The 9,542-nt window shown below is 39.4% G+C and overlaps 1 pseudogene; it reads right to left on the bottom strand.

The window, feature by feature from the left end:
• Positions 1-716: 716 nt before the first annotated feature.
• On the bottom strand, positions 717-1,618 carry LOC100051692 (translocon-associated protein subunit alpha pseudogene; annotated as a pseudogene).
• Between the last annotated feature and the right edge of the window lie 7,924 nt (positions 1,619-9,542).

The raw sequence follows: 9,542 nt of genomic DNA, 5'->3' as shown, positions 1-9,542 counted from the left end.
ATGAACCTCTTATAGAGTATTCTTACCTGTCAGTGTTTTCCACTTTTAATCCTAAATTTCTTACCAGTGTGTGTGTGTATTTGTGTTTGTGTGTGTGAGATTTATACAGCAAAGTAAGCAGAAGTTTTCATGCTTAACAATTTTGTCACTGGAAGGGCCCCCAACTTTCTTGAACCCTCGGGAAGATTTCTCAATGTGTGTATTAAAGTGAAGAGCAAGAAAAGAAAACAGCATTTTTTTTTTAATGCTAAAAAGCAGCTACTCCTCCTTGTTTCTTTAGAATACTATTTGTAAAACAACAACAACAGGCTAATCTGTGCCCTCAGTGTGGATCTGGAACTATTTGAGGGAAGACAGAGATTGTTTTCCTTTACACAGTTCTAGGCATGAAATCTACCAAAACGTTGGGCAAATATATATTGTGCTTTGGGAGAGAAATATCAGAAACTGTCAGTAAGAAGAGGCTATATTTAGACACTATGTTTAGTATCCTAAAGGCATATTTCAGGTACTACAGTGATTCTGATGAGACCAACTGTTTACACACATTACACACGAACACACACATCCTGATTCTAGTGGTTTTAGAAAAGCCAATTTGTGACTTTACAGAAGTGAATGTGGTACATTTTCGGCATTATTATGGCAATTGACTCTGATTACTCAGTCTATACATCTGTTGCTGTTGCCTTCTATGGTAATATTGCTTCTCTGGGTTAACTCCCTTCAAACTGAGAAATACTGGGGCAGTTAAGTAAAGACCAAATTGTTGCCCAAAGGAGCATTTGCCCATCAGATCCCATCCATCTCTTCCGTGCCTGTTTTCTGGGAAGACTTCTGGGTGAAGCTTTATTAATCTGATTCAGAGCTTTGTGAGGAATGAATTCACATTAGCATCACTCAGATCTGATGCATTCATTTCTATTTTCCATGTGGAATTCTTTTGATTTCTAAATTCTAGGAGTTGGTAAAGTTCAACAATAACTAGTAGCTCAAAACCAGCAAGAAACATATGTGTAAGGATTGTTTCCCCATCTAACACATCCTCTCTTTCATTAGTTGTAACTGTTTGATTGAAGATAGCATCTTGGAATACAGTGCCGTTCAAATCTTTGAATTTACATTCATGACTAGATCACAGGGTCATCCACCCATGGGCTCTCAAGCAGGAATGAAGGGGGACTCACATTTGCCTGTCTCTTGAGTGGCCCCATGGTGTTTAGATGAAGAACTGTGATATTCTGGATATAAAACTGGTGATCCTGAGGATAATGAAATGAAGCATCCCATTAACGACAACATTTCTGTATCCTTGTGTGTCATGTCTGTCAGGAACTTCACAATGCCATTTTCTTCTCTCCTTTTATAAAAAGGGTAGATGTATCTGCCCTTGTTGAGGCTTCAAGTTCCCCAAATAAATCTTTTTCCTTCTGACAAATCTGTGGCTTCATCTTTTTCCACCTCAGCGTCCTCATTTTCATTATTGAATCTTCCAATTGTTCTTCATCCGCTTTAAGATCTTGAGCCACTGGTAAGTAGTTTCCAGGCTCTATTCTGGCAAGAGGGTGGCAGACAGGACAATCAAGCATGGCAGAAGAAGATGAGGCAAGAGTCTCATTGTGCGGCCAGTTGAGTGTCCAGTTCCTGTCCATGGTTCTCTCAGGGCTCTGGCAGTGGTAGCAGCATTCTTCTTCATCTTTGCTCTGGGTCAGGGGTTCTCCAGTGTGATTATGATTCTCTGTCTAAGAGTTACACTATAATCAACTTGGAAGGAAAAAAAATCAAGATCATTTGGGACTCTGCTGATTAAATAGCATATCTTTTGTACCTATAGACCAAATCATTTATATTGTAACCATTTTGTTTTGGGGTAGTTTTAAGTAACATTTCTCCACTCCTTTATTCAAAAGTATTTTTTGTTAACTTCTAAAATGGGAGTGAGCTAAGGTAGTCGTTAGATTTCCTACTATACACAAAAAATTGCAGTGATCATTCTTCTTCAAAATGTTAATGTTTAACCCACTTAGTATCCACCTTTTTATCATGACATTTTTATTCCTTGGGCTTTGCTTAAGAGGTAATATTGTGGCCAGTGAAATACAAACCACCAAGGCCAATAGTCCTGAGTTTCAAAGCTTTTGGGAGCACTGATTGAATTCTCTGCAGAGATTTTATCCTCGAGATGACACTAATGCAGTCTCCAACATAGGCAAGTTAAAGTCAGTGAGATGCCAAATGGAACCAAGTTTTGCTTTCCCTAAGTTCATCAACCTCAACTTCAGCCTAAGTATCTCTACAGAAAGAGAAGGCTCCAAACGTGATGTTGACTTTATGGCATCATTAATCCAAACCAAGGTGAGAGATGTTGGATTCTTGTGACCAAATTAAAACAAATACATTCTTTATTTCCTCTTGTAAACTGCAAATCTCTAATTGAAAAACCTGGCTAAGGTTCCAAAACCTTGGAATGGGTCCCGCAGAGTCAAAGCCTAGTTGAGTTCCATGGGTGCTCAGTGAATTTCCTTAACTCTGGAATGATTTCCCAGTCTTGGGGATGAGCCTTAATAGTGAGTCCTGAATTGAACTTTACTTCTCTGAATTCAGACTACTTGGTTGGGGCTTTTTTAGCCATGGTAATCTGGCCCATATCTCCTGAGTCTCTTGAAGGAGTCCTCATTCCTACACATGGCCTCAGATCTGTTGTCAGCTTCTTCCTGGTACCTATCTTTGCTGGATAGTCTCCATTTGATCTACTCTTTATCCTTCTCTACCTTCCTCTGAGCTCTAGCAGGCTGAACTTTATGAACTGCTTTGCCTGGCTTTCTTTGCCCTCTAATTTCCAGCTGGGTTTGGCCAATGGGAAGCACTGGTAGAAATTGGAGGGTAAGACAAGAGAAAGGTTGGGGTACCTATTTCCCATACTCTCTTCTGGTCTGGTCATCTCTTGGCACTGGCTATGTTTTACTACCACATGTGGTTGTGGTTCTAAGCCACATCTCCTGTCAGATAGCCTTTTCCTACTGCTACAGCTCTTTCTGGGTTCCACTAACAGCTCCAGACCCCTCTGTGGTAGGCTGAATAATGGTCCCCAATGATATTCACATCCTAATTCCCAGAACTCATGTATATTACCTCATGTGAAAAAAGGGTCTATGCAGATCTGATTAAGTTAAGGATCTCGAGATTGAGAGATTATCCTGGATCTTCTAGGTGGGCCCTGAATATAATTACAAATATCCTTAAAAGAGGGATATAGAGGAGACTTTACCACACACAAATGTGAAAAAAGCCATGTGAAGGGAGCAAAGTCAAAGTGAGTAGATGTGACACTGCTTTGAGGATGTTATACTGGCTTTGAAGATGAAGGAAGGGACCATAAATCTAGGAATGCAAGAAATGCAGCTCTAGATATGGGACAAGGCAAGGAAATGGACTCTCCTCTAGTGCCTTCAGAGGGAGAGAGGCCCTGCTGACACCTTGATTTTAGCGTGGTAAGACTCATTTTTGGAAGTCTGATCTCCAAAACTATAAGAGAAAAACTTCTGTTGTTTTTAAGCCACTAAGCATGTGGTAATTGTTTTTTCCAGCAGCAAAAGGAAACTAATACACTCCCTTTGCCCTTTCAAGTCTGGTGGAAATTGTTCCTGCTGTTTCCAGCTCCAGCTTGCGTCACCACCCTACGTTGGTCTCCCTTAACCTGCTTCCACCTTTGTAAGATGTCCCACTCACTTCACTTTGTTGAATCACCTCTTAGAGTATGCTTCTTGTTTCCTGCTGGGGTCCTGATTGATATACCTCCTTTCCTCTGCCAAGGTCAGGAGAACCATGACAGGAAATTCTCATTTAATTTTCAATGAGTTCCGTGAAGGCAAGGACAATGGGTTTTGTTTCGTTGTGACTGTTTTTATAAATGGGTTAATTAGGATAGGAACACTGTCAGTCTGTATTTGAGAAAAGTACCACTGGAGCGAAAAACAAAAGAATGCTAAAATGATGTCATTTACATTTATGCAAATATGCCATATGATCTGAGCTACACATGATCTTGTAAGTCTTACATAAATAGTCTTTATGTTGTCAAAGCAAGGGTTTACATTGCCAACCACAATATGAAAATGAAATAACTCATACTGAAAGAATTCATTCTTACAATGTTTCAAATAGTATCTTTATTTTGAACACTGGCTTTCTGAAAAATCTTTTCTTTTTCATTTCTGGCTTGTAAGTACCCAGTCTGGTACTTAGGAGAGGATTGTCAGATGTTATTTCACACACATGCACATAGTCTAACAGTTTATCGTATGGTATTTTAGTCCAAGTAAAGACATTTAAAGTCAGTTTGTGGTTTTGCACTATAGAACATAAATATATTAAATGATATTAAACTCAGGTCCAGAATTAGTCTGTAAGCTGGAGAACTTTTACACTTATAGAATAACAAAATGTGTTACCCTCTAGAGGATTGATTTAATAGCTTTTTATAGATCTGAACCAAGCAATTATTTCCAAACTCCAGCTATTCTGACCTTTCTCGTCATTGTCGTTACTGCTATAAAAAGCATTTTGTGTGTAGCGCTGGGCACTGGGCAGGAATCTTGAGCCCACACTATCCCTAAACTCTAGGCTTTAATCTTGCTAGCTCTTCTGTTGCAAAGAGAAAGGTTTGTGAAGAGAATCTAAAAGCAGCAGACAGGACTTTGAAAGCATATAAAGGATGTTTTAATGTTTTATAAGTGTTCAGTGAAATATTTATTTATCTTTCTTTTTACTTACGGGATGCTTGATGATTGATTTTCTACAGTCCTCCACCTAACATAATTTCTACCACTTACATTAACAGTTGACTTCCACCCAACACTCTTCCTGAGCATATTTTGTTTTCTTTATAGTACTCATGATTTGCCAAATTATCTTGTTTAATACATTTGTTTGTTCTTGAAATCTGCCTTCTCCACAAGAATATAAACCCCGCAAGGACTGGTACCTGCTATATCTCTATGTCTTTGAAAGTGCTTGGCATCTAGTAGGGATGAAAAATAATATTTGTTCAATGAATCATGATGTGATCAGCTTGGGGCCTTTAGATAGTCAAGGTGATTGTGTCATAGTAGGGATGAAAAATAATATTTGTTCAATGAATCATGATGTGATCAGCTTGGGGCCTTTAGATAGTCAAGGTGATTGTGTCACGGGTTATTTGGTGACAGCTATGTTCTTAACACTACATATTTTCTCTGAAAAGAAATTCACTGGAAAAGAAAATACCCTAGTACATTAGGCCGATAAGTCTGTGCTAGGCAGATTTCCTCGTCAAAGTGGACCTCAGGTCAAGGCTCTGTGCCATCTGTCCAGAGACGTTCCATTGCTCAGGAGTCAGGGACAAGCACTTGTTACCCCCGATGCTTTACTTTAAACAAAATAAAAGCATGCTGCAACTCCCACCCTATGTACTCCCAGAGTAAGATCTAGAATTACAAAGCTCCAAGAGTTTCCAATCTCAGTGGAAAATTGGCTGTCACATGGAACGAGATATATACTAACTGATTTTGCCATGCAATTGGGTTCTTAATGAAAGCAGCATAAAACAAAACTGTACCCCTCTGTATTTCATTTGTGCATCTTGTACCTGGAATAAAATGTAACTGCTGTAAATCTTTAAGTTGGATTCAATAAAGCAATAATGCTGTACTGTGCAAACTGACCATTTAGCTTAACGGCAGATTTGTTCCACCATTAACTTGTCCCAGGCCTTGTCTTAGGGCTCTTTGCTAACTGAGTAGCTGTTAACTACTGTAATGAACAGATTCTTTCAAGGGGAAAAACATCTTAAACTGGGAAGTTAGTGATATTGCTGAGTGATGTCTTAAAGGTGGCCATGGAATAATGAATAGATTTCAAAGTTTAATCGTGGAGGCATTGTAGGACCTTAAAAAATTGCTTTAGGGGCCGGCCTGGTGGTGCAGTGGTTAAGTTTGCACGTTCCACTTTGGTGGCCCAGGGTTCGCTGGTTTGGATCCCAGGTGCGGACCTACGAATGGCTTGTCAAGTCATGCTGTGGCAGACGTCCCACATGTAAAGTAGAGGAAGATGGGCACAGATGTTAGCTCAGGGCCAGTCTTCCTCAGCAAAAAGTGGAGGATTGGTGGCAGATGTTAGCTCAGGGCTAATCTTCCTCAAAAAAAAAAATTGCTTTAGAAGTGAAATCAGCAAAAGAAAAGGCATGCAGAATCTTGTCAAGGCTTTGCAATTTGCACACTACGTGTCGGATTTCTTAGTTGCTACTGTAAAAATCTCTGTAGTCAAATTACGTGGTTTGGAAATGTAGTACTATTATTAGGAATAGGAGCCATGGCATTTATTTTCTGTTTTTGACCAGTATACTGTCTGATGTAAAAATATCCCTCACATCCTCTGAAGAAGTAGATGAAGTTGTAGAGGCGGTCAGCTCAGAATTAGAATAAACTGGTGGGAAGGTGCAGCAGCCTCAGAGGAGTTCTTACAACTGGAGTAGGGAGTGGATATGCTTGTTAGTCACAGGAAGTACAGCCTGGATATCTACACTGGAGATCATATTTCCTTGTCTTTATGTAGCACAGTTTTATTAACTTTTACAGAAATATAATCCAAACCATTCATTTCACAGAAGAAACTCCACTGTTTTCTACATGGGGTTTTTGTACTGTAGAAGGGTCCTTTTCTCTTGCAAAGCAGATCCATCTCAGTATTCTTTTAGAAAGCAAGCTCTGAGGCAGTTTTTGATATGTGATTTCGCAAGATTATCTTAGTATCTACTCTTTCGAAAAACATATTAAATGAAAAAAGTGAAGCCATAAAAATGTTGGAGGTGGGGCTGGCCCAGTGGCATAATGGTTAACTTCGCTCACTCTGCTTCAGCAGCCCAGGGTTTGCAAGTTTGGATCTCGGGTGCAGACCTACACATGACTCATCAAGCAATGCTGTGGTGGTATCTCACATACAAAATAGGGGAAGATTGGCACAGATGTTAGCTCAGGGCCAATCTTCCTCACCAAAAAAAAAAAAAGTTGAGGAAAATATCCATCAATATTTATATAATTGCAGGAAAGTGTTGTTCTTTGCTCTTGAAAGGCTTTCTCAGTGTGGCACTAAAGGCAGAATTCACAATTGAAATGTTCATGCACTTTTGCTACATAAAAATTAAAAACAAACTTCTGAATGCAAGCCCACAATAAAGCTAAAAGGCAAACTAGAAACTGGCTAACAGGGGCCGGCCCCTTGCCGAGGGGTTAAGTTTGCATGCCCCGCTTTGGCGGCCCAGGCTTTCACTGGTTCAGATCCAGGGCACTGACGGTGCACTGCACATCAGGCCATGTTGAGGCAGCATCCTACATAGCACAACCAGAAGGACTTACAACTAGAATATACAACTATGTACTGGGGGACTTTAGGGAGAAGAAGAAAGAAAAGAAAAAAAAACCATTGGCAACAGATGTTAGCTCAGGTGCCAATCTTAAAAACAAGAAAAAAGAAACTGGCTAACAATAGTGCTACTTGACAGGTTAGATGAAATCGGACATGTTCAGGGTTGTATGGCTGTAGGCTACATAACAGGTTAAATGTTAACTTGCCAAATGTAAGAAGTGCTCTTATAAATACATAAGGAAAATTGGAAATAACCTAAATACTCAACAGTGGGGGACTGATGAAATAAATTATGGGCATCCATAAAACAAAATAAAAATATGCAATCATAAAAAATATAGTTTATATAGGACATGGGAAGATATTCACAATATAGGTAAAAAGAGGGAGACGGTCACACAGTAAATAGTATAATATGATAAATATACTTCTATTTTTACTAAATGTTAAATGACTAGGACAGAATTCTGGAAAGCTAAATAATAAAGTATTTATAATGATCATCTCTGGTTGGTAATATTTTATGTGATTTTTAGGTGATGTTCTAATTTATCTAAAATAAGCATGGATTACTTATAGAAAAATAAAAAAATACATTGAAGTATATTAAATATACTGTGACTGTATCATGGGTGTCAGGCTACTGCTCAAAAAATCTTCCCATTTTTGTTTTATTTTTGGTGAATTATCATCAGAAGTCTTTTCAAGTGGATGCCTTTGGAAACCACATTAAATCTTCCAGATCCTTGGGAGCATAAGTTGATATTTGAAGTTTCTGTTGATAGATTATATGATAATCTAATATGTGGAATTCTGCCATCCTGGAAATCACAGGTGAACAGAAAAATGATGCAGCTACTTCTCATATCTGTGTACCTCAGAGGACCACAACCCAGAAATGATCCTGGCCATGCTATTGCTCACCACCATTGCTCATGCTGGGTAATAAAAAGGCACTGGCCATAAGCTCCCTGCTCCTGCCACGGCTGTGCTGACATAGCTCCATGCCAGGAACGTAGCCAGGGAAACAATTACTGGAAAAAATTACATTAAAAATGTGCTGCCACAGTTTGACTGCTTTCTCTATGTGTCTCATTGTGGTCTACCACTGGTGTTCTAAATAGCTATTGCTCTTACATAGTTTTCTCTATTTTTTCACCCATAGAGGAAGTGTAGTGTTATGTGTCACTAAACTATTAGTGGGGGCTCCTGAACCTGTATTCAAATTCTGCTGCTGCCACTTACTAATGTGTAACCTTGGGTAAGTCACTTCACTTCTCTGTTCTTTGGTTCCCATATCTGTAAAATGGGGTCGATACTACTATCCACCTCATACGGTTGTGAGGATTAAATGAGATAATATATGTAAAGAACTAAGACATGGACTGGCCCATAATAAGTACTCAGTGAATGTCAGCTATTATTATCGTCACAATATTCATAACCTGTCAAAAGCTCTCAAGTTTAGAAAATGTCCTTGGTCATTGTATGATTCCATGAGTAGCTGAAAGGGCTGGTTCACTTACATCGTTAGAATTCTAACTCTGTGCTAGCAACTTTATATTCAATCATTTCAACAACTCTAGGAGTTGATATGGTTTTCTATTCTCCAGATGAAAACTACCAAGTTTCATCAGGACCCATTCTTTTCCAATGCCTCATAGCCCCTCCCTCTACACATCCTGTCTGGCTTCCTGTTACAGCATCCCCCAGAGTTCACAGGTGACAATTCCAGCAATCCTCCTGGCCACCTTCCCCTCTTCAGACCTGGTACTCTTCAGGTAGCATTTGAAGAGTCTTGAGTAAGTAGCACATAGTAGGAAGTCCTGGTGGTTCTGTTATAGCCCTTTATCACAGTTCTAGTCAGTACATTTTGCTCAGTTTTGGTGAACAAGCCCTGCTTAGAACTTCTTTTCCTCTTGATTTTGGATACTTCCTTCTGTTTATCTCAGAACAGGAGTCTTGCTGAACTTGAGTTTCTGCTTCCTGCTGACATTCCACATCCGTATAAACTGCTTGCTCAAACCTCTACCTATTTTGTGGACCTATTGCCTTTTCTCCTCCCACATGCTCTGCTTTGTCCACTTGTAGACCATCCACTAACAGAAACCACCTGCTTACTTGAGCCTCTGCCTAATGGC

This window comes from Equus caballus, chromosome 17 (assembly GCF_041296265.1).
Source record: "Equus caballus isolate H_3958 breed thoroughbred chromosome 17, TB-T2T, whole genome shotgun sequence".
Taxonomy (NCBI): Eukaryota; Metazoa; Chordata; class Mammalia; order Perissodactyla; family Equidae; genus Equus; species Equus caballus.
Note: the sequence above shows the minus strand (reverse complement) of the source record. Positions and strands in the feature narration are given on the sequence as shown.